At 41.2% G+C, this 22307-nt stretch overlaps 68 pseudogenes; all 68 read left to right on the top strand.

Moving 5' to 3' along the window:
* Positions 1-37: 37 nt before the first annotated feature.
* LOC137897639 (5S ribosomal RNA) lies at positions 38-156 on the top strand (annotated as a pseudogene).
* Positions 157-351: 195 nt separating this feature from the next.
* Positions 352-470, top strand: LOC137897657 (5S ribosomal RNA; annotated as a pseudogene).
* Positions 471-666: 196 nt separating this feature from the next.
* LOC137897885 (5S ribosomal RNA) lies at positions 667-785 on the top strand (annotated as a pseudogene).
* Positions 786-980: 195 nt separating this feature from the next.
* On the top strand, positions 981-1099 carry LOC137897246 (5S ribosomal RNA; annotated as a pseudogene).
* Positions 1100-1294: 195 nt separating this feature from the next.
* LOC137897402 (5S ribosomal RNA) lies at positions 1295-1413 on the top strand (annotated as a pseudogene).
* Positions 1414-1609: 196 nt separating this feature from the next.
* LOC137897576 (5S ribosomal RNA) lies at positions 1610-1728 on the top strand (annotated as a pseudogene).
* A 196-nt stretch (positions 1729-1924) lies between these two features.
* On the top strand, positions 1925-2043 carry LOC137896368 (5S ribosomal RNA; annotated as a pseudogene).
* Positions 2044-2239: 196 nt separating this feature from the next.
* LOC137896893 (5S ribosomal RNA) lies at positions 2240-2358 on the top strand (annotated as a pseudogene).
* A 196-nt stretch (positions 2359-2554) lies between these two features.
* LOC137896461 (5S ribosomal RNA) lies at positions 2555-2673 on the top strand (annotated as a pseudogene).
* Positions 2674-2869: 196 nt separating this feature from the next.
* Positions 2870-2988, top strand: LOC137896539 (5S ribosomal RNA; annotated as a pseudogene).
* Positions 2989-3183: 195 nt separating this feature from the next.
* LOC137897401 (5S ribosomal RNA) lies at positions 3184-3302 on the top strand (annotated as a pseudogene).
* Positions 3303-3498: 196 nt separating this feature from the next.
* On the top strand, positions 3499-3617 carry LOC137897575 (5S ribosomal RNA; annotated as a pseudogene).
* A 196-nt stretch (positions 3618-3813) lies between these two features.
* On the top strand, positions 3814-3932 carry LOC137896403 (5S ribosomal RNA; annotated as a pseudogene).
* A 196-nt stretch (positions 3933-4128) lies between these two features.
* On the top strand, positions 4129-4247 carry LOC137896921 (5S ribosomal RNA; annotated as a pseudogene).
* A 195-nt stretch (positions 4248-4442) lies between these two features.
* LOC137897400 (5S ribosomal RNA) lies at positions 4443-4561 on the top strand (annotated as a pseudogene).
* Positions 4562-4757: 196 nt separating this feature from the next.
* Positions 4758-4876, top strand: LOC137897546 (5S ribosomal RNA; annotated as a pseudogene).
* Positions 4877-5072: 196 nt separating this feature from the next.
* LOC137896402 (5S ribosomal RNA) lies at positions 5073-5191 on the top strand (annotated as a pseudogene).
* Positions 5192-5387: 196 nt separating this feature from the next.
* LOC137897399 (5S ribosomal RNA) lies at positions 5388-5506 on the top strand (annotated as a pseudogene).
* A 196-nt stretch (positions 5507-5702) lies between these two features.
* Positions 5703-5821, top strand: LOC137897574 (5S ribosomal RNA; annotated as a pseudogene).
* Positions 5822-6017: 196 nt separating this feature from the next.
* On the top strand, positions 6018-6136 carry LOC137896401 (5S ribosomal RNA; annotated as a pseudogene).
* Positions 6137-6332: 196 nt separating this feature from the next.
* On the top strand, positions 6333-6451 carry LOC137897461 (5S ribosomal RNA; annotated as a pseudogene).
* A 196-nt stretch (positions 6452-6647) lies between these two features.
* On the top strand, positions 6648-6766 carry LOC137897868 (5S ribosomal RNA; annotated as a pseudogene).
* A 195-nt stretch (positions 6767-6961) lies between these two features.
* On the top strand, positions 6962-7080 carry LOC137897656 (5S ribosomal RNA; annotated as a pseudogene).
* Positions 7081-7276: 196 nt separating this feature from the next.
* On the top strand, positions 7277-7395 carry LOC137897655 (5S ribosomal RNA; annotated as a pseudogene).
* A 196-nt stretch (positions 7396-7591) lies between these two features.
* LOC137897884 (5S ribosomal RNA) lies at positions 7592-7710 on the top strand (annotated as a pseudogene).
* Positions 7711-7905: 195 nt separating this feature from the next.
* Positions 7906-8024, top strand: LOC137897245 (5S ribosomal RNA; annotated as a pseudogene).
* A 195-nt stretch (positions 8025-8219) lies between these two features.
* LOC137897398 (5S ribosomal RNA) lies at positions 8220-8338 on the top strand (annotated as a pseudogene).
* A 196-nt stretch (positions 8339-8534) lies between these two features.
* Positions 8535-8653, top strand: LOC137897573 (5S ribosomal RNA; annotated as a pseudogene).
* A 196-nt stretch (positions 8654-8849) lies between these two features.
* On the top strand, positions 8850-8968 carry LOC137896400 (5S ribosomal RNA; annotated as a pseudogene).
* A 196-nt stretch (positions 8969-9164) lies between these two features.
* Positions 9165-9283, top strand: LOC137896892 (5S ribosomal RNA; annotated as a pseudogene).
* A 195-nt stretch (positions 9284-9478) lies between these two features.
* Positions 9479-9597, top strand: LOC137897638 (5S ribosomal RNA; annotated as a pseudogene).
* Positions 9598-10108: 511 nt separating this feature from the next.
* On the top strand, positions 10109-10227 carry LOC137896998 (5S ribosomal RNA; annotated as a pseudogene).
* A 194-nt stretch (positions 10228-10421) lies between these two features.
* LOC137896955 (5S ribosomal RNA) lies at positions 10422-10540 on the top strand (annotated as a pseudogene).
* A 533-nt stretch (positions 10541-11073) lies between these two features.
* LOC137897142 (5S ribosomal RNA) lies at positions 11074-11192 on the top strand (annotated as a pseudogene).
* A 195-nt stretch (positions 11193-11387) lies between these two features.
* LOC137896916 (5S ribosomal RNA) lies at positions 11388-11506 on the top strand (annotated as a pseudogene).
* A 195-nt stretch (positions 11507-11701) lies between these two features.
* Positions 11702-11820, top strand: LOC137896267 (5S ribosomal RNA; annotated as a pseudogene).
* A 196-nt stretch (positions 11821-12016) lies between these two features.
* Positions 12017-12135, top strand: LOC137896266 (5S ribosomal RNA; annotated as a pseudogene).
* Positions 12136-12330: 195 nt separating this feature from the next.
* LOC137897699 (5S ribosomal RNA) lies at positions 12331-12449 on the top strand (annotated as a pseudogene).
* A 195-nt stretch (positions 12450-12644) lies between these two features.
* On the top strand, positions 12645-12763 carry LOC137897388 (5S ribosomal RNA; annotated as a pseudogene).
* A 196-nt stretch (positions 12764-12959) lies between these two features.
* On the top strand, positions 12960-13078 carry LOC137896765 (5S ribosomal RNA; annotated as a pseudogene).
* A 195-nt stretch (positions 13079-13273) lies between these two features.
* On the top strand, positions 13274-13392 carry LOC137896698 (5S ribosomal RNA; annotated as a pseudogene).
* Positions 13393-13588: 196 nt separating this feature from the next.
* LOC137896807 (5S ribosomal RNA) lies at positions 13589-13707 on the top strand (annotated as a pseudogene).
* Positions 13708-13903: 196 nt separating this feature from the next.
* On the top strand, positions 13904-14022 carry LOC137897896 (5S ribosomal RNA; annotated as a pseudogene).
* A 195-nt stretch (positions 14023-14217) lies between these two features.
* LOC137896869 (5S ribosomal RNA) lies at positions 14218-14336 on the top strand (annotated as a pseudogene).
* Positions 14337-14532: 196 nt separating this feature from the next.
* On the top strand, positions 14533-14651 carry LOC137897572 (5S ribosomal RNA; annotated as a pseudogene).
* Positions 14652-14847: 196 nt separating this feature from the next.
* LOC137896399 (5S ribosomal RNA) lies at positions 14848-14966 on the top strand (annotated as a pseudogene).
* A 196-nt stretch (positions 14967-15162) lies between these two features.
* On the top strand, positions 15163-15281 carry LOC137897571 (5S ribosomal RNA; annotated as a pseudogene).
* Positions 15282-15477: 196 nt separating this feature from the next.
* LOC137896398 (5S ribosomal RNA) lies at positions 15478-15596 on the top strand (annotated as a pseudogene).
* Positions 15597-15790: 194 nt separating this feature from the next.
* On the top strand, positions 15791-15909 carry LOC137896891 (5S ribosomal RNA; annotated as a pseudogene).
* A 195-nt stretch (positions 15910-16104) lies between these two features.
* On the top strand, positions 16105-16223 carry LOC137897637 (5S ribosomal RNA; annotated as a pseudogene).
* A 195-nt stretch (positions 16224-16418) lies between these two features.
* Positions 16419-16537, top strand: LOC137897817 (5S ribosomal RNA; annotated as a pseudogene).
* A 194-nt stretch (positions 16538-16731) lies between these two features.
* LOC137896761 (5S ribosomal RNA) lies at positions 16732-16850 on the top strand (annotated as a pseudogene).
* Positions 16851-17045: 195 nt separating this feature from the next.
* On the top strand, positions 17046-17164 carry LOC137897636 (5S ribosomal RNA; annotated as a pseudogene).
* Positions 17165-17359: 195 nt separating this feature from the next.
* On the top strand, positions 17360-17478 carry LOC137897238 (5S ribosomal RNA; annotated as a pseudogene).
* Positions 17479-17674: 196 nt separating this feature from the next.
* On the top strand, positions 17675-17793 carry LOC137896997 (5S ribosomal RNA; annotated as a pseudogene).
* Positions 17794-17987: 194 nt separating this feature from the next.
* LOC137896852 (5S ribosomal RNA) lies at positions 17988-18106 on the top strand (annotated as a pseudogene).
* Positions 18107-18639: 533 nt separating this feature from the next.
* LOC137896759 (5S ribosomal RNA) lies at positions 18640-18758 on the top strand (annotated as a pseudogene).
* Positions 18759-18953: 195 nt separating this feature from the next.
* LOC137896914 (5S ribosomal RNA) lies at positions 18954-19072 on the top strand (annotated as a pseudogene).
* A 195-nt stretch (positions 19073-19267) lies between these two features.
* LOC137896265 (5S ribosomal RNA) lies at positions 19268-19386 on the top strand (annotated as a pseudogene).
* Positions 19387-19582: 196 nt separating this feature from the next.
* Positions 19583-19701, top strand: LOC137897902 (5S ribosomal RNA; annotated as a pseudogene).
* A 195-nt stretch (positions 19702-19896) lies between these two features.
* LOC137897697 (5S ribosomal RNA) lies at positions 19897-20015 on the top strand (annotated as a pseudogene).
* A 195-nt stretch (positions 20016-20210) lies between these two features.
* On the top strand, positions 20211-20329 carry LOC137897269 (5S ribosomal RNA; annotated as a pseudogene).
* Positions 20330-20525: 196 nt separating this feature from the next.
* LOC137896763 (5S ribosomal RNA) lies at positions 20526-20644 on the top strand (annotated as a pseudogene).
* Positions 20645-20839: 195 nt separating this feature from the next.
* Positions 20840-20958, top strand: LOC137896697 (5S ribosomal RNA; annotated as a pseudogene).
* Positions 20959-21154: 196 nt separating this feature from the next.
* Positions 21155-21273, top strand: LOC137896806 (5S ribosomal RNA; annotated as a pseudogene).
* A 196-nt stretch (positions 21274-21469) lies between these two features.
* On the top strand, positions 21470-21588 carry LOC137897895 (5S ribosomal RNA; annotated as a pseudogene).
* A 195-nt stretch (positions 21589-21783) lies between these two features.
* On the top strand, positions 21784-21902 carry LOC137897396 (5S ribosomal RNA; annotated as a pseudogene).
* A 196-nt stretch (positions 21903-22098) lies between these two features.
* LOC137897570 (5S ribosomal RNA) lies at positions 22099-22217 on the top strand (annotated as a pseudogene).
* The last annotated feature ends 90 nt before the right edge of the window (positions 22218-22307 follow it).

Raw genomic sequence — 22307 nt, 5'->3', positions numbered from 1 at the left:
AAATCTATATATACTATGTTTTCTATACCGTACTCCAGCTCACGGCCATACCCGCCTGAGAGTGCCCAATCTCGTCAGATCTTGGAAGCCAAGCAGGCACGGGCCTGGTTAGTACATGTGCAGGAGACTCACTTGGAATACCAGGTGCTGTGAGCTTTTAAATTGGTCAGAATTTTGAATTTAAAGAAAAAAATCTTCCTGGGATGAATGCGATCATGGAATTCAGGACTTGACAACTGATTGTAGAAAAATGTGTTTTAGTTGTCTGGTTAAAGAAAGTTGCCTTTGTTGCTGAAGTTGTTTAAAATTGTGACAAATCTATATATACTATGTTTTCTATACTGTACTCCAGCTCACGGCCATACCTGCCTGGGAGTGCCCAATCTCGTCAGATCTTGGAAGCCAAGCAGGCGCGGGCCTGGTTAGTACATGCGCAGGAGACTCACTTGGAATACCAGGTGCTGTGAGCTTTTAAATTGGTCAGAATTTTGAATTGACAGAAAAAAAATCTACCTGGGATGAATGCGATCATGGAATTCAGGACTTGACGGCTGATTGTAGAAAAATGTGTTTTAGTTGTCTGGTTAAAGAAAGTTGCCTTTGTTGCTGAAGTTGTTTAAAATTGTGACAAATCTATATATACTATGTTTTCTATACCGTACTCCAGCTCACGGCCATACCTGCCTGGGAGTGCCCAATCTCATCAGATCTTGGAAGCCAAGCAGGCATGGGCCTGGTTAGTACATGTGCAGGAGACTCACTTGGGATACCAGGTGCTGTGAGCTTTTAAATTGGTCAGAATTTTGAATTTAAAGAAAAAAATCTTCCTGGGATGAATGCAATCATGGAATTCAGGACTTGACGACTGATTGTAGAAAAATGTGTTTTAGTTGTCTGGTTAAAGAAAGTTGCCTTTGTTGCTGAAGTTGTTTAAAATTGTGACAAATCTATATATACTATGTTTTCTATACTGTACTCCAGCTCACGGCCATACCTGCCTGGGAGTGCCCAATGTCATCAGATCTTGGAAGCCAAGCAGGCACGGGCCTGGTTAGTACATGTGCGGGAGACTCACTTGAAATACCAGGTGCTGTGAGCTTTTAAATTGGTCAGAATTTTGAATTTAAAGAAAAAAATCTTCCTGGGATGAATGCAATCATGGAATTCAGGACTTGACGACTGATTGTAGAAAAATGTGTTTTAGTTGTCTGGTTAAAGAAAGTTGCCTTTGTTGCTGAAGTTGTTTAAAATTGTGACAAATCTATATATACTATGTTTTCTATACTGTACTCCAGCTCACGGCCATACCTGCCTGGGAGTGCCCAATGTCATCAGATCTTGGAAGCCAAGCAGGCACGGGCCTGGTTAGTACATGTGCAGGAGACTCGCTTGGAATACCAGATGCTGTGAGTTTTCAAATTGGTCAGAATTTTGAATTGACAGAAAAAAAATCTACCTGGGATGAATGCGATCATGGAATTCAGGACTTGACGACTGATTGTAGAAAAATGTGTTTTAGTTGTCTGGTTAAAGAAAGTTGCCTTTGTTGCTGAAGTTGTTTAAAATTGTGACAAATCTATATATACTATGTTTTCTATGACGTGCTCTAGCTCACGGCCATACCTGCCTGGGAGTGCCCAATCCCATCAGATCTTGGAAGCCAAGCAGGCATGGGCCTGGTTAGTACATGTGCAGGAGACTCACTTGGGATACCAGGTGCTGTGAGCTTTTAAATTGGTCAGAATTTTGGATTTAAAGAAAAAAAATCTACCTGGGATGAATGCGATCATGGAATTCAAGACTTGACGACTGATTGTATAAAAATGTGTTGTCGTTGTCTGGTTAAAGAAAGTTGCCTTTGTTGCTGAAGTTGTTTAAAATTGTGACAAATCTATATATACTATGTTTTCTATACTGTACTCCAGCTCACGGCCATACCTGCCTGGGAGTGCCCAAACTCGTCAGATCTTGGAAGCCAAGCAGGCACGGGCCTGGTTAGTACATGTGCAGGAGACTCACTTGGAATACCAGGTGCTGTGAGCTTTCAAATTGGTCAGAATTTTGAATTGACAGAAAAAAAATCTACCTGGGATGAATGCGATCATGGAATTCAGGACTTGACGACTGATTGTAGAAAAATGTGTTTTAGTTGTCTGGTTAAAGAAAGTTGCCTTTGTTGCTGAAGTTGTTTAAAATTGTGACAAATCTATATATACTATGTTTTCTATGACGTGCTCTGGCTCACGGCCATGCCTGCCTGGGAGTGCCCAATCTCATCAGATCTTGGAAGCCGAGCAGGCATGGGCCTGGTTAGTACATGTGCGGGAGACTCACTTGGAATACCAGGTGCTGTGAGCTTTTAAATTGGTCAGAATTTTGGATTTAAAGAAAAAAAATCTACCTGGGATGAATGCGATCATGGAATTCAAGACTTGACGACTGATTGTATAAAAATGTGTTGTCGTTGTCTGGTTAAAGAAAGTTGCCTTTGTTGCTGAAGTTGTTTAAAATTGTGACAAATCTATATATACTATGTTTTCTATACTGTACTCCAGCTCACAGCCATACCTGCCTGGGAGTGCCCAAACTCGTCAGATCTTGGAAGCCAAGCAGGCACGGGCCTGGTTAGTACATGCGCAGGAGACTCACTTGGAATACCAGGTGCTGTGAGCTTTTAAATTGGTCAGAATTTTGAATTGACAGAAAAAAAATCTACCTGGGATGAATGCGATCATGGAATTCAGGACTTGACGGCTGATTGTAGAAAAATGTGTTTTAGTTGTCTGGTTAAAGAAAGTTGCCTTTGTTGCTGAAGTTGTTTAAAATTGTGACAAATCTATATATACTATGTTTTCTATACCGTACTCCAGCTCACGGCCATACCTGCCTGGGAGTGCCCAATCTCATCAGATCTTGGAAGCCAAGCAGGCATGGGCCTGGTTAGTACATGTGCGGGAGACTCACTTGGAATACCAGGTGCTGTGAGCTTTTAAATTGGTCAGAATTTTGAATTTAAAGAAAAAAATCTTCCTCGGATGAATGCAATCATGGAATTCAGGACTTGACGACTGATTGTAGAAAAATGTGTTTTAGTTGTCTGGTTAAAGAAAGTTGCCTTTGTTGCTGAAGTTGTTTAAAATTGTGACAAATCTATATATACTATGTTTTCTATACTGTACTCCAGCTCACGGCCATACCTGCCTGGGAGTGCCCAATGTCATCAGATCTTGGAAGCCAAGCAGGCACGGGCCTGGTTAGTACATGTGCAGGAGACTCGCTTGGAATACCAGATGCTGTGAGTTTTCAAATTGGTCAGAATTTTGAATTGACAGAAAAAAAATCTACCTGGGATGAATGCGATCATGGAATTCAGGACTTGACGACTGATTGTAGAAAAATGTGTTTTAGTTGTCTGGTTAAAGAAAGTTGCCTTTGTTGCTGAAGTTGTTTAAAATTGTGACAAATCTATATATACTATGTTTTCTATGACGTGCTCTAGCTCACGGCCATACCTGCCTGGGAGTGCCCAATCCCATCAGATCTTGGAAGCCAAGCAGGCATGGGCCTGGTTAGTACATGTGCAGGAGACTCACTTGGGATACCAGGTGCTGTGAGCTTTTAAATTGGTCAGAATTTTGGATTTAAAGAAAAAAAATCTACCTGGGATGAATGCGATCATGGAATTCAAGACTTGACGACCGATTGTATAAAAATGTGTTGTCGTTGTCTGGTTAAAGAAAGTTGCCTTTGTTGCTGAAGTTGTTTAAAATTGTGACAAATCTATATATACTATGTTTTCTATACTGTACTCCAGCTCACGGCCATACCTGCCTGGGAGTGCCCAAACTCGTCAGATCTTGGAAGCCAAGCAGGCACGGGCCTGGTTAGTACATGCGCAGGAGACTCACTTGGAATACCAGGTGCTGTGAGCTTTTAAATTGGTCAGAATTTTGAATTGACAGAAAAAAAATCTACCTGGGATGAATGCGATCATGGAATTCAGGACTTGACGGCTGATTGTAGAAAAATGTGTTTTAGTTGTCTGGTTAAAGAAAGTTGCCTTTGTTGCTGAAGTTGTTTAAAATTGTGACAAATCTATATATACTATGTTTTCTATACCGTACTCCAGCTCACGGCCATACCTGCCTGGGAGTGCCCAATCTCATCAGATTTTGGAAGCCAAGCAGGCATGGGCCTGGTTAGTACATGTGCGGGAGACTCACTTGGGATACCAGGTGCTGTGAGCTTTTAAATTGGTCAGAATTTTGAATTTAAAGAAAAAAATCTTCCTGGGATGAATGCAATCATGGAATTCAGGACTTGACGACTGATTGTAGAAAAATGTGTTTTAGTTGTCTGGTTAAAGAAAGTTGCCTTTGTTGCTGAAGTTGTTTAAAATTGTGACAAATCTATATATACTATGTTTTCTATACTGTACTCCAGCTCACGGCCATACCTGCCTGGGAGTGCCCAATGTCATCAGATCTTGGAAGCCAAGCAGGCACGGGCCTGGTTAGTACATGTGCAGGAGACTCGCTTGGAATACCAGATGCTGTGAGTTTTCAAATTGGTCAGAATTTTGAATTGACAGAAAAAAAATCTACCTGGGATGAATGCGATCATGGAATTCAGGACTTGACGACTGATTGTAGAAAAATGTGTTTTAGTTGTCTGGTTAAAGAAAGTTGCCTTTGTTGCTGAAGTTGTTTAAAATTGTGACAAATCTATATATACTATGTTTTCTATGACGTGCTCTAGCTCACGGCCATACCTGCCTGGGAGTGCCCAATCCCATCAGATCTTGGAAGCCAAGCAGGCATGGGCCTGGTTAGTACGTGTGCAGGAGACTCACTTGGGATACCAGGTGCTGTGAGCTTTTAAATTGGTCAGAATTTTGGATTTAAAGAAAAAAAATCTACCTGGGATGAATGCGATCATGGCATTCAAGACTTGACGACTGATTGTATAAAAATGTGTTGTCGTTGTCTGGTTAAAGAAAGTTGCCTTTGTTGCTGAAGTTGTTTAAAATTGTGACAAATCTATATATACTATGTTTTCTATACTGTACTCCAGCTCACGGCCATACCTGCCTGGGAGTGCCCAAACTCGTCAGATCTTGGAAGCCAAGCAGGCACGGGCCTGGTTAGTACATGCGCAGGAGACTCACTTGGAATACCAGGTGCTGTGAGCTTTTAAATTGGTCAGAATTTTGAATTGACAGAAAAAAAATCTACCTGGGATGAATGCGATCATGGAATTCAGGACTTGACGGCTGATTGTATAAAAATGTGTTGTCGTTGTCTGGTTAAAGAAAGTTGCCTTTGTTGCTGAAGTTGTTTAAAATTGTGACAAATCTATATATACTATGTTTTCTATACTGTACTCCAGCTCACGGCCATACCTGCCTGGGAGTGCCCAATGTCATCAGATCTTGGAAGCCAAGCAGGCACGGGCCTGGTTAGTACATGTGCAGGAGACTCGCTTGGAATACCAGATGCTGTGAGTTTTCAAATTGGTCAGAATTTTGAATTGACAGAAAAAAAATCTACCTGGGATGAATGCGATCATGGAATTCAGGACTTGACGACTGATTGTAGAAAAATGTGTTTTAGTTGTCTGGTTAAAGAAAGTTGCATTTGTTGCTGAAGTTGTTTAAAATTGTGACAAATCTATATATACTATGTTTTCTATGACGTGCTCTAGCTCACGGCCATACCTGCCTGGGAGTGCCCAATCCCATCAGATCTTGGAAGCCAAGCAGGCATGGGCCTGGTTAGTACATGTGCAGGAGACTCACTTGGGATACCAGGTGCTGTGAGCTTTTAAATTGGTCAGAATTTTGGATTTAAAGAAAAAAAATCTACCTGGGATGAATGCGATCATGGAATTCAAGACTTGACGACTGATTGTATAAAAATGTGTTGTCGTTGTCTGGTTAAAGAAAGTTGCCTTTGTTGCTGAAGTTGTTTAAAATTGTGACAAATCTATATATACTATGTTTTCTATACTGTACTCCAGCTCACGGCCATACCTGCCTGGGAGTGCCCAAACTCGTCAGATCTTGGAAGCCAAGCAGGCACGGGCCTGGTTAGTACATGCGCAGGAGACTCACTTGGAATACCAGGTGCTGTGAGCTTTTAAATTGGTCAGAATTTTGAATTGACAGAAAAAAAATCTACCTGGGATGAATGCGATCATGGAATTCAGGACTTGACGACTGATTGTATAAAAATGTGTTGTCGTTGTCTGGTTAAAGAAAGTTGCCTTTGTTGCTGAAGTTGTTTAAAATTGTGACAAATCTATATATACTATGTTTTCTATACTGTACTCCAGCTCATGGCCATACCTGCCTGGGAGTGCCCAATGTCATCAGATCTTGGAAGCCAAGCAGGCACGGGCCTGGTTAGTACATGTGCAGGAGACTCGCTTGGAATACCAGATGCTGTGAGTTTTCAAATTGGTCAGAATTTTGAATTGACAGAAAAAAAATCTACCTGGGATGAATGCGATCATGGAATTCAGGACTTGACGACTGATTGTAGAAAAATGTGTTTTAGTTGTCTGGTTAAAGAAAGTTGCCTTTGTTGCTGAAGTTGTTTAAAATTGTGACAAATCTATATATACTATGTTTTCTATACCGTACTCCAGCTCACGGCCATACCCGCCTGAGAGTGCCCAATCTCGTCAGATCTTGGAAGCCAAGCGGGCACGGGCCTGGTTAGTACATGTGCAGGAGACTCACTTGGAATACCAGGTGCTGTGAGCTTTTAAATTGGTCAGAATTTTGAATTTAAAGAAAAAAATCTTCCTGGGATGAATGCGATCATGGAATTCAGGACTTGACAACTGATTGTAGAAAAATGTGTTTTAGTTGTCTGGTTAAAGAAAGTTGCCTTTGTTGCTGAAGTTGTTTAAAATTGTGACAAATCTATATATACTATGTTTTCTATACTGTACTCCAGCTCACGGCCATACCTGCCTGGGAGTGCCCAATCTCGTCAGATCTTGGAAGCCAAGCAGGCGCGGGCCTGGTTAGTACATGCGCAGGAGACTCACTTGGAATACCAGGTGCTGTGAGCTTTTAAATTGGTCAGAATTTTGAATTGACAGAAAAAAAATCTACCTGGGATGAATGCGATCATGGAATTCAGGACTTGACGGCTGATTGTAGAAAAATGTGTTTTAGTTGTCTGGTTAAAGAAAGTTGCCTTTGTTGCTGAAGTTGTTTAAAATTGTGACAAATCTATATATACTATGTTTTCTATACTGTACTCCAGCTCACGGCCATACCTGCCTGGGAGTGCCCAATCTCGTCAGATCTTGGAAGCCAAGCAGGCGCGGGCCTGGTTAGTACATGCGCAGGAGACTCACTTGGAATACCAGGTGCTGTGAGCTTTTAAATTGGTCAGAATTTTGAATTGACAGAAAAAAAATCTACCTGGGATGAATGCGATCATGGAATTCAGGACTTGACGGCTGATTGTAGAAAAATGTGTTTTAGTTGTCTGGTTAAAGAAAGTTGCCTTTGTTGCTGAAGTTGTTTAAAATTGTGACAAATCTATATATACTATGTTTTCTATACCGTACTCCAGCTCACGGCCATACCTGCCTGGGAGTGCCCAATCTCATCAGATCTTGGAAGCCAAGCAGGCATGGGCCTGGTTAGTACATGTGCAGGAGACTCACTTGGGATACCAGGTGCTGTGAGCTTTTAAATTGGTCAGAATTTTGAATTTAAAGAAAAAAATCTTCCTGGGATGAATGCAATCATGGAATTCAGGACTTGACGACTGATTGTAGAAAAATGTGTTTTAGTTGTCTGGTTAAAGAAAGTTGCCTTTGTTGCTGAAGTTGTTTAAAATTGTGACAAATCTATATATACTATGTTTTCTATACTGTACTCCAGCTCACGGCCATACCTGCCTGGGAGTGCCCAATGTCATCAGATCTTGGAAGCCAAGCAGGCACGGGCCTGGTTAGTACATGTGCGGGAGACTCACTTGAAATACCAGGTGCTGTGAGCTTTTAAATTGGTCAGAATTTTGAATTTAAAGAAAAAAATCTTCCTGGGATGAATGCAATCATGGAATTCAGGACTTGACGACTGATTGTAGAAAAATGTGTTTTAGTTGTCTGGTTAAAGAAAGTTGCCTTTGTTGCTGAAGTTGTTTAAAATTGTGACAAATCTATATATACTATGTTTTCTATACTGTACTCCAGCTCACGGCCATACCTGCCTGGGAGTGCCCAATGTCATCAGATCTTGGAAGCCAAGCAGGCACGGGCCTGGTTAGTACATGTGCAGGAGACTCGCTTGGAATACCAGATGCTGTGAGTTTTCAAATTGGTCAGAATTTTGAATTGACAGAAAAAAAATCTACCTGGGATGAATGCGATCATGGAATTCAGGACTTGACGACTGATTGTAGAAAAATGTGTTTTAGTTGTCTGGTTAAAGAAAGTTGCCTTTGTTGCTGAAGTTGTTTAAAATTGTGACAAATCTATATATACTATGTTTTCTATGACGTGCTCTAGCTCACGGCCATACCTGCCTGGGAGTGCCCAATCCCATCAGATCTTGGAAGCCAAGCAGGCATGGGCCTGGTTAGTACATGTGCAGGAGACTCACTTGGGATACCAGGTGCTGTGAGCTTTTAAATTGGTCAGAATTTTGGATTTAAAGAAAAAAAATCTACCTGGGATGAATGCGATCATGGAATTCAAGACTTGACGACTGATTGTATAAAAATGTGTTGTCGTTGTCTGGTTAAAGAAAGTTGCCTTTGTTGCTGAAGTTGTTTAAAATTGTGACAAATCTATATATACTATGTTTTCTATACTGTACTCCAGCTCACGGCCATACCTGCCTGGGAGTGCCCAAACTCGTCAGATCTTGGAAGCCAAGCAGGCACGGGCCTGGTTAGTACATGCGCAGGAGACTCACTTGGAATACCAGGTGCTGTGAGCTTTCAAATTGGTCAGAATTTTGAATTGACAGAAAAAAAATCTACCTGGGATGAATGCGATCATGGAATTCAGGACTTGACGACTGATTGTAGAAAAATGTGTTTTAGTTGTCTGGTTAAAGAAAGTTGCCTTTGTTGCTGAAGTTGTTTAAAATTGTGACAAATCTATATATACTATGTTTTCTATGACGTGCTCTGGCTCACGGCCATGCCTGCCTGGGAGTGCCCAATCTCATCAGATCTTGGAAGCCGAGCAGGCATGGGCCTGGTTAGTACATGTGCGGGAGACTCACTTGGAATACCAGGTGCTGTGAGCTTTTAAATTGGTCAGAATTTTGAATTTAAAGAAAAAAATCTTCCTGGGATGAATGCAATCATGGAATTCAGGACTTGACGACTGATTGTAGAAAAATGTGTTTTAGTTGTCTGGTTAAAGAAAGTTGCCTTTGTTGCTGAAGTTGTTTAAAATTGTGACAAATCTATATATACTATGTTTTCTATACCATACTCCAGCTCACGGCCATACCCGCCTGAGAGTGCCCAATCTCGTCAGATCTTGGAAGCCAAGCAGGCACGGGCCTGGTTAGTACATGTGCAGGAGACTCACTTGGAATACCAGGTGCTGTGAGCTTTTAAATTGGTCAGAATTTTGAATTTAAAGAAAAAAATCTTCCTGGGATGAATGCGATCATGGAATTCAGGACTTGACAACTGATTGTAGAAAAATGTGTTTTAGTTGTCTGGTTAAAGAAAGTTGCCTTTGTTGCTGAAGTTGTTTAAAATTGTGACAAATCTATATATACTATGTTTTCTATACTGTACTCCAGCCCACGGCCATACCTGCCTGGGAGTGCCCAATCTCGTCAGATCTTGGAAGCCAGGCAGCCGCGGGCCTGGCTAGTACGTGCGCAGGAGACGCACTTGGAATACCAGGTGCTGTGAGCTTTTAAATTGGTCAGAATTTTGAATTGACAGAAAAAAAATCTACCTGGGATGAATGCGATCATGGAATTCAGGACTTGACGACTGATTGTAGAAAAATGTGTTTTAGTTGTCTGGTTAAAGAAAGTTGCCTTTGTTGCTGAAGTTGTTTAAAATTGTGACAAATCTATATTATACTATGTTTTCTATGCTGTACTCCAGCTCAAGGCCATACCTGCCTGGGAGTGCCCAATCTCATCAGATCTTGGAAGCCAAGCAGGCATGGGCCTGGTTGGTACATGTGCGGGAGACTCACTTGGAATACCAGGTGCTGTGAGCTTTTAAATTGGTCAGAATTTTGAATTTAAAGAAAAAAATCTTCCTGGGTTGAATGCAATCATGGAATTCAGGACATGACGACTGATTGTAGAAAAATGTGTTTTAGTTGTCTGGTTAAAGAAAGTTGCCTTTGTTGCTGAAGTTGTTTAAAATTGTGACAAATCTATATATACTATGTTTCTATACTGTACTCCGGCTCACGGCCACACCTGCCTGGGAGTGCCCAATCTCATCAGATCTTGGAAGCCAAGTAGGCACGGGCCTGGTTAGTACATGTGCGGGAGACTCACTTGGAGTACCAGGTGCTGTGAGCTTTTAAATTGGTCAGAATTTTGAATTTAAAGAAAAAAATCTTCCTGGAATGAATGCAATCATGGAATTCAGGACTTGACGACTGATTGTAGAAAAATGTGTTTTAGTTGTCTGGTTAAAGAAAGTTGCCTTTGTTGCTGAAGTTGTTTAAAATTGTGACAAATCTATATATACTATGTTTTCTATACCGTACTCCAGCTCACGGCCATACCCGCCTGAGAGTGCCCAATCTCGCCAGATCTTGGAAGCCAAGCAGGCACGGGCCTGGTTAGTACATGTGCAGGAGACTCACTTGGAATACCAGGTGCTGGACTCACTTGGAATACCAGGTGCTGTGAGCTTTTAAATTGGTCAGAATTTTGAATTTAAAGAAAAAAATCTTCCTGGGATGAATGCGATAATGGAATTCAGGACTTGACAACTGATTGTAGAAAAATGTGTTTTAGTTGTCTGGTTAAAGAAAGTTGCCTTTGTTGCTGAAGTTGTTTAAAATTGTGACAAATCTATATATACTATGTTTCTATACCGTACTCCGGCTCACGGCCACACCTGCCTGGGAGTGCCCAATCTCATCAGATCTTGGAGGCCAAGTAGGCACGGGCCTGGTTAGTACATGTGCGGGAGACTCACTTGGAATACCAGGTGCTGTGAGCTTTTAAATTGGTCAGAATTTTGAATTTAAAGAAAAAAATCTTCCTGGGATGAATGCAATCATGGAATTCAGGACTTGACGACTGATTGTAGAAAAATGTGTTTTAGTTGTCTGGTTAAAGAAAGTTGCCTTTGTTGCTGAAGTTGTTTAAAATTGTGACAAATCTATATATACTATGTTTTCTATACCGTACTCCAGCTCACGGCCATACCCGTCTGAGAGTGCCCAATCTCGCCAGATCTTGGAAGCCAAGCAGGCACGGGCCTGGTTAGTACATGTGCAGGAGACTCACTTCGAATACCAGGTGCTGTGAGCTTTTAAATTGGTCAGAATTTTGAATTTAAAGAAAAAAATCTTCCTGGGATGAATGCGATCATGGAATTCAGGACTTGACGACTGATTGTAGAAAAATGTGTTTTAGGTGTCTGGTTAAAGAAAGTTGCCTTTGTTGCTGAAGTTGTTTAAAATTGTGACAAATCTATATATACTATGTTTTCTATACTGTACTCCAGCTCACGGCCATACCTGCCTGGGAGTGCCCAATCTCATCAGATCTTGGAAGCCAAGCAGGCATGGGCCTGGTTAGTGCATGTGCAGGAGACTCACTTGGAATACCAGGTGCTGTGAGCTTTTAAATTGGTCAGAATTTTGAATTTAAAGAAAAAAAATCTACCTGGGATGAATGTGATCATGGAATTCAGGACTTGACGACTGATTGTATAAAAATGTGTTGTACTTGTCTTGTTAAAGAAAGTTGCCTTTGTTGCTGAAGTTGTTTAAAATTGTGACAAATCTATATATACTATGTTTTCTATGATGTGCTCTAGCTCACGGCCATACCTGCCTGGGAGTGCCCAATCTCATCAGATCTTGGAAGCCAAGCAGGCACGGGCCTGGTTAGTACATGTGCAGGAGACTCACTTGGAATACCAGGTGCTGTGAGCTTTTAAATTGGTCAGAATTTTGAATTTAAAGGAAAAAATCTTCCTGGGATGAATGCGATCATGGAATTCAGGACTTGACAACTGATTGTAGAAAAATGTGTTTTAGTTGTCTGGTTAAAGAAAGTTGCCTTTGTTGCTGAAGTTGTTTAAAATTGTGACAAATCTATATATACTATGTTTTCTATACTGTACTCCAGCTCACGGCCATACCTGCCTGGGAGTGCCCAATCTCATCAGATCTTGGAAGCCAAGCGGGCACGGGCCTGGTTAGTACATGTGCGGGAGACTCACTTGGAATACCAGGTGCTGTGAGCTTTTAAATTGGTCAGAATTTTGAATTTAAAGAAAAAAATCTACCTGTGATGAATGCGATCATGGAATTCAGGACTTGACGACTGATTGTAGAAAAATGTGTTTTAGTTGTCTGGTTAAAGAAAGTTGCCTTTGTTGCTGAAGTTGTTTAAAATTGTGACAAATCTATATATACTATGTTTTCTATACTGTGCTCCGGCTCACGGCCATACCTGCCTGGGAGTGCCCAATCTCATCAGATCTTGGAAGCCAAGCAGGCATGGGCCTGGTTAGTACATGCGCAGGAGACTCACTTGGAATACCAGGTGCTGTGAGCTTTTAAATTGGTCAGAATTTTGAATTGACAGAAAAAAAATCTACCTGGGATGAATGCGATCATGGAATTCAGGACTTGACGACTAATTGTATAAAAATGTGTTGTCGTTGTCTGGTTAAAGAAAGTTGCCTTTGTTGCTGAAGTTGTTTAAAATTGTGACAAATCTATATATACTATGTTTTCTATACTGTACTCCAGCTCACGGCCATACCTGCCTGGGAGTGCCCAATCTCATCAGATGTTGGAAGCCAAGCAGGCACGGGCCTGGTTAGTACATGTGCGGGAGACTCACTTGGAATACCAGGTGCTGTGAGCTTTTAAATTGGTCAGAATTTTGAATTTAAAGAAAAAAATCTTCCTGGGATGAATGCAATCATGGAATTCAGGACTTGACGACTGATTGTAGAAAAATGTGTTTTAGTTGTCTGGTTAAAGAAAGTTGCCTTTGTTGCTGAAGTTGTTTAAAATTGTGACAAATCTATATATACTATGTTTTCTATACTGTACTCCAGCTCACGGCCATACCTGCCTGGGAGTGCCCAATGTCATCAGATCTTGGAAGCCAAGCAGGCATGGGCCTGGTTAGTACGTGCGCAGGAGACTCACTTGGAATACCAGGTGCTGTGAGCTTTTAAATTGGTCAGAATTTTGAATTGACAGAAAAAAAATCTACCTGGGATGAATGCGATCATGGAATTCAGGACTTGACGACTGATTGTAGAAAAATGTGTTTTAGTTGTCTGGTTAAAGAAAGTTGCCTTTGTTGCTGAAGTTGTTTAAAATTGTGACAAATCTATATATACTATGTTTTCTATGCTGTACTCCAGCTCACGGCCATACCCGCCTGAGAGTGCCCAATCTTGTCAGATCTTGGAAGCCAAGCAGGCGCGGGCCTGGTTAGTACATGCGCAGGAGACTCACTTGGAATACCAGGTGCTGTGAGCTTTTAAATTGGTCAGAATTTTGAATTGACAGAAAAAAAATCTACCTGGGATGAATGCGATCATGGAATTCAGGACTTGACGGCTGATTGTAGAAAAATGTGTTTTAGTTGTCTGGTTAAAGAAAGTTGCCTTTGTTGCTGAAGTTGTTTAAAATTGTGACAAATCTATATATACTATGTTTTCTATACCGTACTCCAGCTCACGGCCATACCTGCCTGGGAGTGCCCAATCTCATCAGATCTTGGAAGCCAAGCAGGCATGGGCCTGGTTAGTACATGTGCGGGAGACTCACTTGAAATACCAGGTGCTGTGAGCTTTTAAATTGGTCAGAATTTTGAATTTAAAGAAAAAAATCTTCCTGGGATGAATGCAATCATGGAATTCAGGACTTGACGACTGATTGTAGAAAAATGTGTTTTAGTTGTCTGGTTAAAGAAAGTTGCCTTTGTTGCTGAAGTTGTTTAAAATTGTGACAAATCTATATATACTATGTTTTCTATACTGTACTCCAGCTCACGGCCATACCTGCCTGGGAGTGCCCAATGTCATCAGATCTTGGAAGCCAAGCAGGCACGGGCCTGGTTAGTACATGCGCAGGAGACTCACTTGGAATACCAGGTGCTGTGAGCTTTCAAATTGGTCAGAATTTTGAATTGACAGAAAAAAAATCTACCTGGGATGAATGCGATCATGGAATTCAGGACTTGACGACTGATTGTAGAAAAATGTGTTTTAGTTGTCTGGTTAAAGAAAGTTGCCTTTGTTGCTGAAGTTGTTTAAAATTGTGACAAATCTATATATACTATGTTTTCTATGACGTGCTCTAGCTCACGGCCATACCTGCCTGGGAGTGCCCAATCCCATCAGATCTTGGAAGCCAAGCAGGCATGGGCCTGGTTAGTACATGTGCAGGAGACTCACTTGGGATACCAGGTGCTGTGAGCTTTTAAATTGGTCAGAATTTTGGATTTAAAGAAAAAAAATCTACCTGGGATGAATGCGATCATGGAATTCAAGACTTGACGACTGATTGTATAAAAATGTGTTGTCGTTGTCTGGTTAAAGAAAGTTGCCTTTGTTGCTGAAGTTGTTTAAAATTGTGACAAATCTATATATACTATGTTTTCTATACTGTACTCCAGCTCACGGCCATACCTGCCTGGGAGTGCCCAAACTCGTCAGATCTTGGAAGCCAAGCAGGCACGGGCCTGGTTAGTACATGCGCAGGAGACTCACTTGGAATACCAGGTGCTGTGAGCTTTCAAATTGGTCAGAATTTTGAATTGACAGAAAAAAAATCTACCTGGGATGAATGCGATCATGGAATTCAGGACTTGACGACTGATTGTAGAAAAATGTGTTTTAGTTGTCTGGTTAAAGAAAGTTGCCTTTGTTGCTGAAGTTGTTTAAAATTGTGACAAATCTATATATACTATGTTTTCTATGACGTGCTCTAGCTCACGGCCATACCTGCCTGGGAGTGCCCAATCCCATCAGATCTTGGAAGCCAAGCAGGCATGGGCCTGGTTAGTACATGTGCAGGAGACTCACTTGGGATACCAGGTGCTGTGAGCTTTTAAATTGGTCAGAATTTTGGATTTAAAGAAAAAAAATCTACCTGGGATGAATGCGATCATGGAATTCAAGACTTGACGACTGATTGTATAAAAATGTGTTGTCGTTGTCTGGTTAAAGAAAGTTGCCTTTGTTGCTGAAGTTGTTTAAAATTGTGACAAATCTATATATACTATGTTTTCTATACTGTACTCCAGCTCACGGCCATACCTGCCTGGGAGTGCCCAAACTCGTCAGATCTTGGAAGCCAAGCAGGCACGGGCCTGGTTAGTACATGCGCAGGAGACTCACTTGGAATACCAGGTGCTGTGAGCTTTCAAATTGGTCAGAATTTTGAATTGACAAAAAAAATCTACCTGGGATGAATGCGATCATGGAATTCAGGACTTGACGACTGATTGTAGAAAAATGTGTTTTAGTTGTCTGGTTAAAGAAAGTTGCCTTTGTTGCTGAAGTTGTTTAAAATTGTGACAAATCTATATATACTATGTTTTCTATGACGTGCTCTGGCTCACGGCCATGCCTGCCTGGGAGTGCCCAATCTCATCAGATCTTGGAAGCCGAGCAGGCATGGGCCTGGTTAGTACATGTGCGGGAGACTCACTTGGAATACCAGGTGCTGTGAGCTTTTAAATTGGTCAGAATTTTGAATTTAAAGAAAAAAATCTTCCTGGGATGAATGCAATCATGGAATTCAGGACTTGACGACTGATTGTAGAAAAATGTGTTTTAGTTGTCTGGTTAAAGAAAGTTGCCTTTGTTGCTGAAGTTGTTTAAAATTGTGACAAATCTATATATACTATGTTTTCTATACCGTACTCCAGCTCACGGCCATACCCGCCTGAGAGTGCCCAATCTCGTCAGATCTTGGAAGCCAAGCAGGCACGGGCCTGGTTAGTACATGTGCAGGAGACTCACTTGGAATACCAGGTGCTGTGAGCTTTTAAATTGGTCAGAATTTTGAATTTAAAGAAAAAAATCTTCCTGGGATGAATGCGATCATGGAATTCAGGACTTGACAACTGATTGTAGAAAAATGTGTTTTAGTTGTCTGGTTAAAGAAAGTTGCCTTTGTTGCTGAAGTTGTTTAAAATTGTGACAAATCTATATATACTATGTTTTCTATACTGTACTCCAGCTCACGGCCATACCTGCCTGGGAGTGCCCAATCTCATCAGATCTTGGAAGCCAAGCAGGCATGGGCCTGGTTGGTACATGTGCGGGAGACTCACTTGGAATACCAGGTGCTGTGAGCTTTTAAATTGGTCAGAATTTTGAATTTAAAGAAAAAAATCTTCCTGGGTTGAATGCAATCATGGAATTCAGGACTTGACGACTGATTGTAGAAAAATGTGTTTTAGTTGTCTGGTTAAAGAAAGTTGCCTTTGTTGCTGAAGTTGTTTAAAATTGTGACAAATCTATATATACTATGTTTCTATACTGTACTCCGGCTCACGGCCACACCTGCCTGGGAGTGCCCAATCTCATCAGATCTTGGAAGCCAAGTAGGCACGGGCCTGGTTAGTACATGTGCGGGAGACTCACTTGGAATACCAGGTGCTGTGAGCTTTTAAATTGGTCAGAATTTTGAATTTAAAGAAAAAAATCTTCCTGGAATGAATGCAATCATGGAATTCAGGACTTGACGACTGATTGTAGAAAAATGTGTTTTAGTTGTCTGGTTAAAGAAAGTTGCCTTTGTTGCTGAAGTTGTTTAAAATTGTGACAAATCTATATATACTATGTTTTCTATACCGTACTCCAGCTCACGGCCATACCCGCCTGAGAGTGCCCAATCTCGTCAGATCTTGGAAGCCAAGCAGGCACGGGCCTGGTTAGTACATGTGCAGGAGACTCACTTGGAATACCAGGTGCTGTGAGCTTTTAAATTGGTCAGAATTTTGAATTTAAAGAAAAAAATCTTCCTGGGATGAATGCGATCATGGAATTCAGGACTTGACAACTGATTGTAGAAAAATGTGTTTTAGTTGTCTGGTTAAAGAAAGTTGCCTTTGTTGCTGAAGTTGTTTAAAATTGTGACAAATCTATATATACTATGTTTTCTATACTGTACTCCAGCTCACGGCCATACCTGCCTGGGAGTGCCCAATCTCGTCAGATCTTGGAAGCCAGGCAGCCGCGGGCCTGGTTAGTACGTGCGCAGGAGACTCACTTGGAATACCAGGTGCTGTGAGCTTTTAAATTGGTCAGAATTTTGAATTGACAGAAAAAAAATCTACCTGGGATGAATGCGATCATGGAATTCAGGACTTGACGACTGATTGTAGAAAAATGTGTTTTAGTTGTCTGGTTAAAGAAAGTTGCCTTTGTTGCTGAAGTTGTTTAAAATTGTGACAAATCTATATATACTATGTTTTCTATGCTGTACTCCAGCTCAAGGCCATACCTGCCTGGGAGTGCCCAATCTCATCAGATCTTGGAAGCCAAGCAGGCATGGGCCTGGTTGGTACATGTGCGGGAGACTCACTTGGAATACCAGGTGCTGTGAGCTTTTAAATTGGTCAGAATTTTGAATTTAAAGAAAAAAATCTTCCTGGGTTGAATGCAATCATGGAATTCAGGACTTGACGACTGATTGTAGAAAAATGTGTTTTAGTTGTCTGGTTAAAGAAAGTTGCCTTTGTTGCTGAAGTTGTTTAAAATTGTGACAAATCTATATATACTATGTTTCTATACTGTACTCCGGCTCACGGCCACACCCGCCTGGGAGTGCCCAATCTCATCAGATCTTGGAAGCCAAGTAGGCACGGGCCTGGTTAGTACATGTGCGGGAGACTCACTTGGAATACCAGGTGCTGTGAGCTTTTAAATTGGTCAGAATTTTGAATTTAAAGAAAAAAATCTTCCTGGAATGAATGCAATCATGGAATTCAGGACTTGACGACTGATTGTAGAAAAATGTGTTTTAGTTGTCTGGTTAAAGAAAGTTGCCTTTGTTGCTGAAGTTGTTTAAAATTGTGACAAATCTATATATACTATGTTTTCTATACCGTACTCCAGCTCACGGCCATACCCGCCTGAGAGTGCCCAATCTCGCCAGATCTTGGAAGCCAAGCAGGCACGGGCCTGGTTAGTACGTGTGCAGGAGACTCACTTGGAATACCAGGTGCTGGACTCACTTGGAATACCAGGTGCTGTGAGCTTTTAAATTGGTCAGAATTTTGAATTGAAAGAAAAAAATCTTCCTGGGATGAATGCGATAATGGAATTCAGGACTTGACAACTGATTGTAGAAAAATGTGTTTTAGTTGTCTGGTTAAAGAAAGTTGCCTTTGTTGCTGAAGTTGTTTAAAATTGTGACAAATCTATATATACTATGTTTCTATACTGTACTCCGGCTCACGGCCACACCTGCCTGGGAGTGCCCAATCTCATCAGATCTTGGAAGCCAAGTAGGCACGGGCCTGGTTAGTACATGTGCGGGAGACTCACTTGGAATACCAGGTGCTGTGAGCTTTTAAATTGGTCAGAATTTTGAATTTAAAGAAAAAAATCTTCCTGGGATGAATGCAATCATGGAATTCAGGACTTGACGACTGATTGTAGAAAAATGTGTTTTAGTTGTCTGGTTAAAGAAAGTTGCCTTTGTTGCTGAAGTTGTTTAAAATTGTGACAAATCTATATATACTATGTTTTCTATACCGTACTCCAGCTCACGGCCATACCCGTCTGAGAGTGCCCAATCTCGCCAGATCTTGGAAGCCAAGCAGGCACGGGCCTGGTTAGTACATGTGCAGGAGACTCACTTCGAATACCAGGTGCTGTGAGCTTTTAAATTGGTCAGAATTTTGAATTTAAAGAAAAAAATCTTCCTGGGATGAATGCGATCATGGAATTCAGGACTTGACGACTGATTGTAGAAAAATGTGTTTTAGGTGTCTGGTTAAAGAAAGTTGCCTTTGTTGCTGAAGTTGTTTAAAATTGTGACAAATCTATATATACTATGTTTTCTATACTGTACTCCAGCTCACGGCCATACCTGCCTGGGAGTGCCCAATCTCATCAGATCTTGGAAGCCAAGCAGGCATGGGCCTGGTTAGTGCATGTGCAGGAGACTCACTTGGAATACCAGGTGCTGTGAGCTTTTAAATTGGTCAGAATTTTGAATTTAAAGAAAAAAAATCTACCTGGGATGAATGTGATCATGGAATTCAGGACTTGACGACTGATTGTATAAAAATGTGTTGTACTTGTCTTGTTAAAGAAAGTTGCCTTTGTTGCTGAAGTTGTTTAAAATTGTGACAAATCTATATATACTATGTTTTCTATGATGTGCTCTAGCTCACGGCCATACCTGCCTGGGAGTGCCCAATCTCATCAGATCTTGGAAGCCAAGCAGGCACGGGCCTGGTTAGTACATGTGCAGGAGACTCACTTGGAATACCAGGTGCTGTGAGCTTTTAAATTGGTCAGAATTTTGAATTTAAAGGAAAAAATCTTCCTGGGATGAATGCGATCATGGAATTCAGGACTTGACAACTGATTGTAGAAAAATGTGTTTTAGTTGTCTGGTTAAAGAAAGTTGCCTTTGTTGCTGAAGTTGTTTAAAATTGTGACAAATCTATATATACTATGTTTTCTATACTGTACTCCAGCTCACGGCCATACCTGCCTGGGAGTGCCCAATCTCATCAGATCTTGGAAGCCAAGCGGGCACGGGCCTGGTTAGTACATGTGCGGGAGACTCACTTGGAATACCAGGTGCTGTGAGCTTTTAAATTGGTCAGAATTTTGAATTTAAAGAAAAAAATCTACCTGTGATGAATGCGATCATGGAATTCAGGACTTGACGACTGATTGTAGAAAAATGTGTTTTAGTTGTCTGGTTAAAGAAAGTTGCCTTTGTTGCTGAAGTTGTTTAAAATTGTGACAAATCTATATATACTATGTTTTCTATACTGTGCTCCGGCTCACGGCCATACCTGCCTGGGAGTGCCCAATCTCATCAGATCTTGGAAGCCAAGCAGGCATGGGCCTGGTTAGTACATGCGCAGGAGACTCACTTGGAATACCAGGTGCTGTGAGCTTTTAAATTGGTCAGAATTTTGAATTGACAGAAAAAAAATCTACCTGGGATGAATGCGATCATGGAATTCAGGACTTGACGACTAATTGTATAAAAATGTGTTGTCGTTGTCTGGTTAAAGAAAGTTGCCTTTGTTGCTGAAGTTGTTTAAAATTGTGACAAATCTATATATACTATGTTTTCTATACTGTACTCCAGCTCACGGCCATACCTGCCTGGGAGTGCCCAATCTCATCAGATGTTGGAAGCCAAGCAGGCACGGGCCTGGTTAGTACATGTGCGGGAGACTCACTTGGAATACCAGGTGCTGTGAGCTTTTAAATTGGTCAGAATTTTGAATTTAAAGAAAAAAATCTTCCTGGGATGAATGCAATCATGGAATTCAGGACTTGACGACTGATTGTAGAAAAATGTGTTTTAGTTGTCTGGTTAAAGAAAGTTGCCTTTGTTGCTGAAGTTGTTTAAAATTGTGACAAATCTATATATACTATGTTTTCTATACTGTACTCCAGCTCACGGCCATACCTGCCTGGGAGTGCCCAATGTCATCAGATCTTGGAAGCCAAGCAGGCATGGGCCTGGTTAGTACGTGCGCAGGAGACTCACTTGGAATACCAGGTGCTGTGAGCTTTTAAATTGGTCAGAATTTTGAATTGACAGAAAAAAAATCTACCTGGGATGAATGCGATCATGGAATTCAGGACTTGACGACTGATTGTAGAAAAATGTGTTTTAGTTGTCTGGTTAAAGAAAGTTGCCTTTGTTGCTGAAGTTGTTTAAAATTGTGACAAATCTATATATACTATGTTTTCTATGCTGTACTCCAGCTCACGGCCATACCCGCCTGAGAGTGCCCAATCTTGTCAGATCTTGGAAGCCAAGCAGGCGCGGGCCTGGTTAGTACATGCGCAGGAGACTCACTTGGAATACCAGGTGCTGTGAGCTTTTAAATTGGTCAGAATTTTGAATTGACAGAAAAAAAATCTACCTGGGATGAATGCGATCATGGAATTCAGGACTTGACGGCTGATTGTAGAAAAATGTGTTTTAGTTGTCTGGTTAAAGAAAGTTGCCTTTGTTGCTGAAGTTGTTTAAAATTGTGACAAATCTATATATACTATGTTTTCTATACCGTACTCCAGCTCACGGCCATACCTGCCTGGGAGTGCCCAATCTCATCAGATCTTGGAAGCCAAGCAGGCATGGGCCTGGTTAGTACATGTGCGGGAGACTCACTTGAAATACCAGGTGCTGTGAGCTTTTAAATTGGTCAGAATTTTGAATTTAAAGAAAAAAATCTTCCTGGGATGAATGCAATCATGGAATTCAGGACTTGACGACTGATTGTAGAAAAATGTGTTTTAGTTGTCTGGTTAAAGAAAGTTGCCTTTGTTGCTGAAGTTGTTTAAAATTGTGACAAATCTATATATACTATGTTTTCTATACTGTACTCCAGCTCACGGCCATACCTGCCTGGGAGTGCCCAATGTCATCAGATCTTGGAAGCCAAGCAGGCACGGGCCTGGTTAGTACATGTGCAGGAGACTCGCTTGGAATACCAGATGCTGTGAGTTTTCAAATTGGTCAGAATTTTGAATTGACAGAAAAAAAATCTACCTGGGATGAATGCGATCATGGAATTCAGGACTTGACGACTGATTGTAGAAAAATGTGTTTTAGTTGTCTGGTTAAAGAAAGTTGCCTTTGTTGCTGAAGTTGTTTAAAATTGTGACAAATCTATATATACTATGTTTTCTATGACGTGCTCTAGCTCACGGCCATACCTGCCTGGGAGTGCCCAATCCCATCAGATCTTGGAAGCCAAGCAGGCATGGGCCTGGTTAGTACATGTGCAGGAGACTCACTTGGGATACCAGGTGCTGTGAGCTTTTAAATTGGTCAGAATTTTGGATTTAAAGAAAAAAAATCTACCTGGGATGAATGCGATCATGGAATTCAAGACTTGACGACTGATTGTA

This window comes from Brachionichthys hirsutus, chromosome 7 (genome assembly GCF_040956055.1).
Source record: "Brachionichthys hirsutus isolate HB-005 chromosome 7, CSIRO-AGI_Bhir_v1, whole genome shotgun sequence".
In the NCBI taxonomy this organism is placed as follows: Eukaryota; Metazoa; Chordata; class Actinopteri; order Lophiiformes; family Brachionichthyidae; genus Brachionichthys; species Brachionichthys hirsutus.
This window is presented reverse-complemented; position numbering and strand designations above follow the sequence as displayed.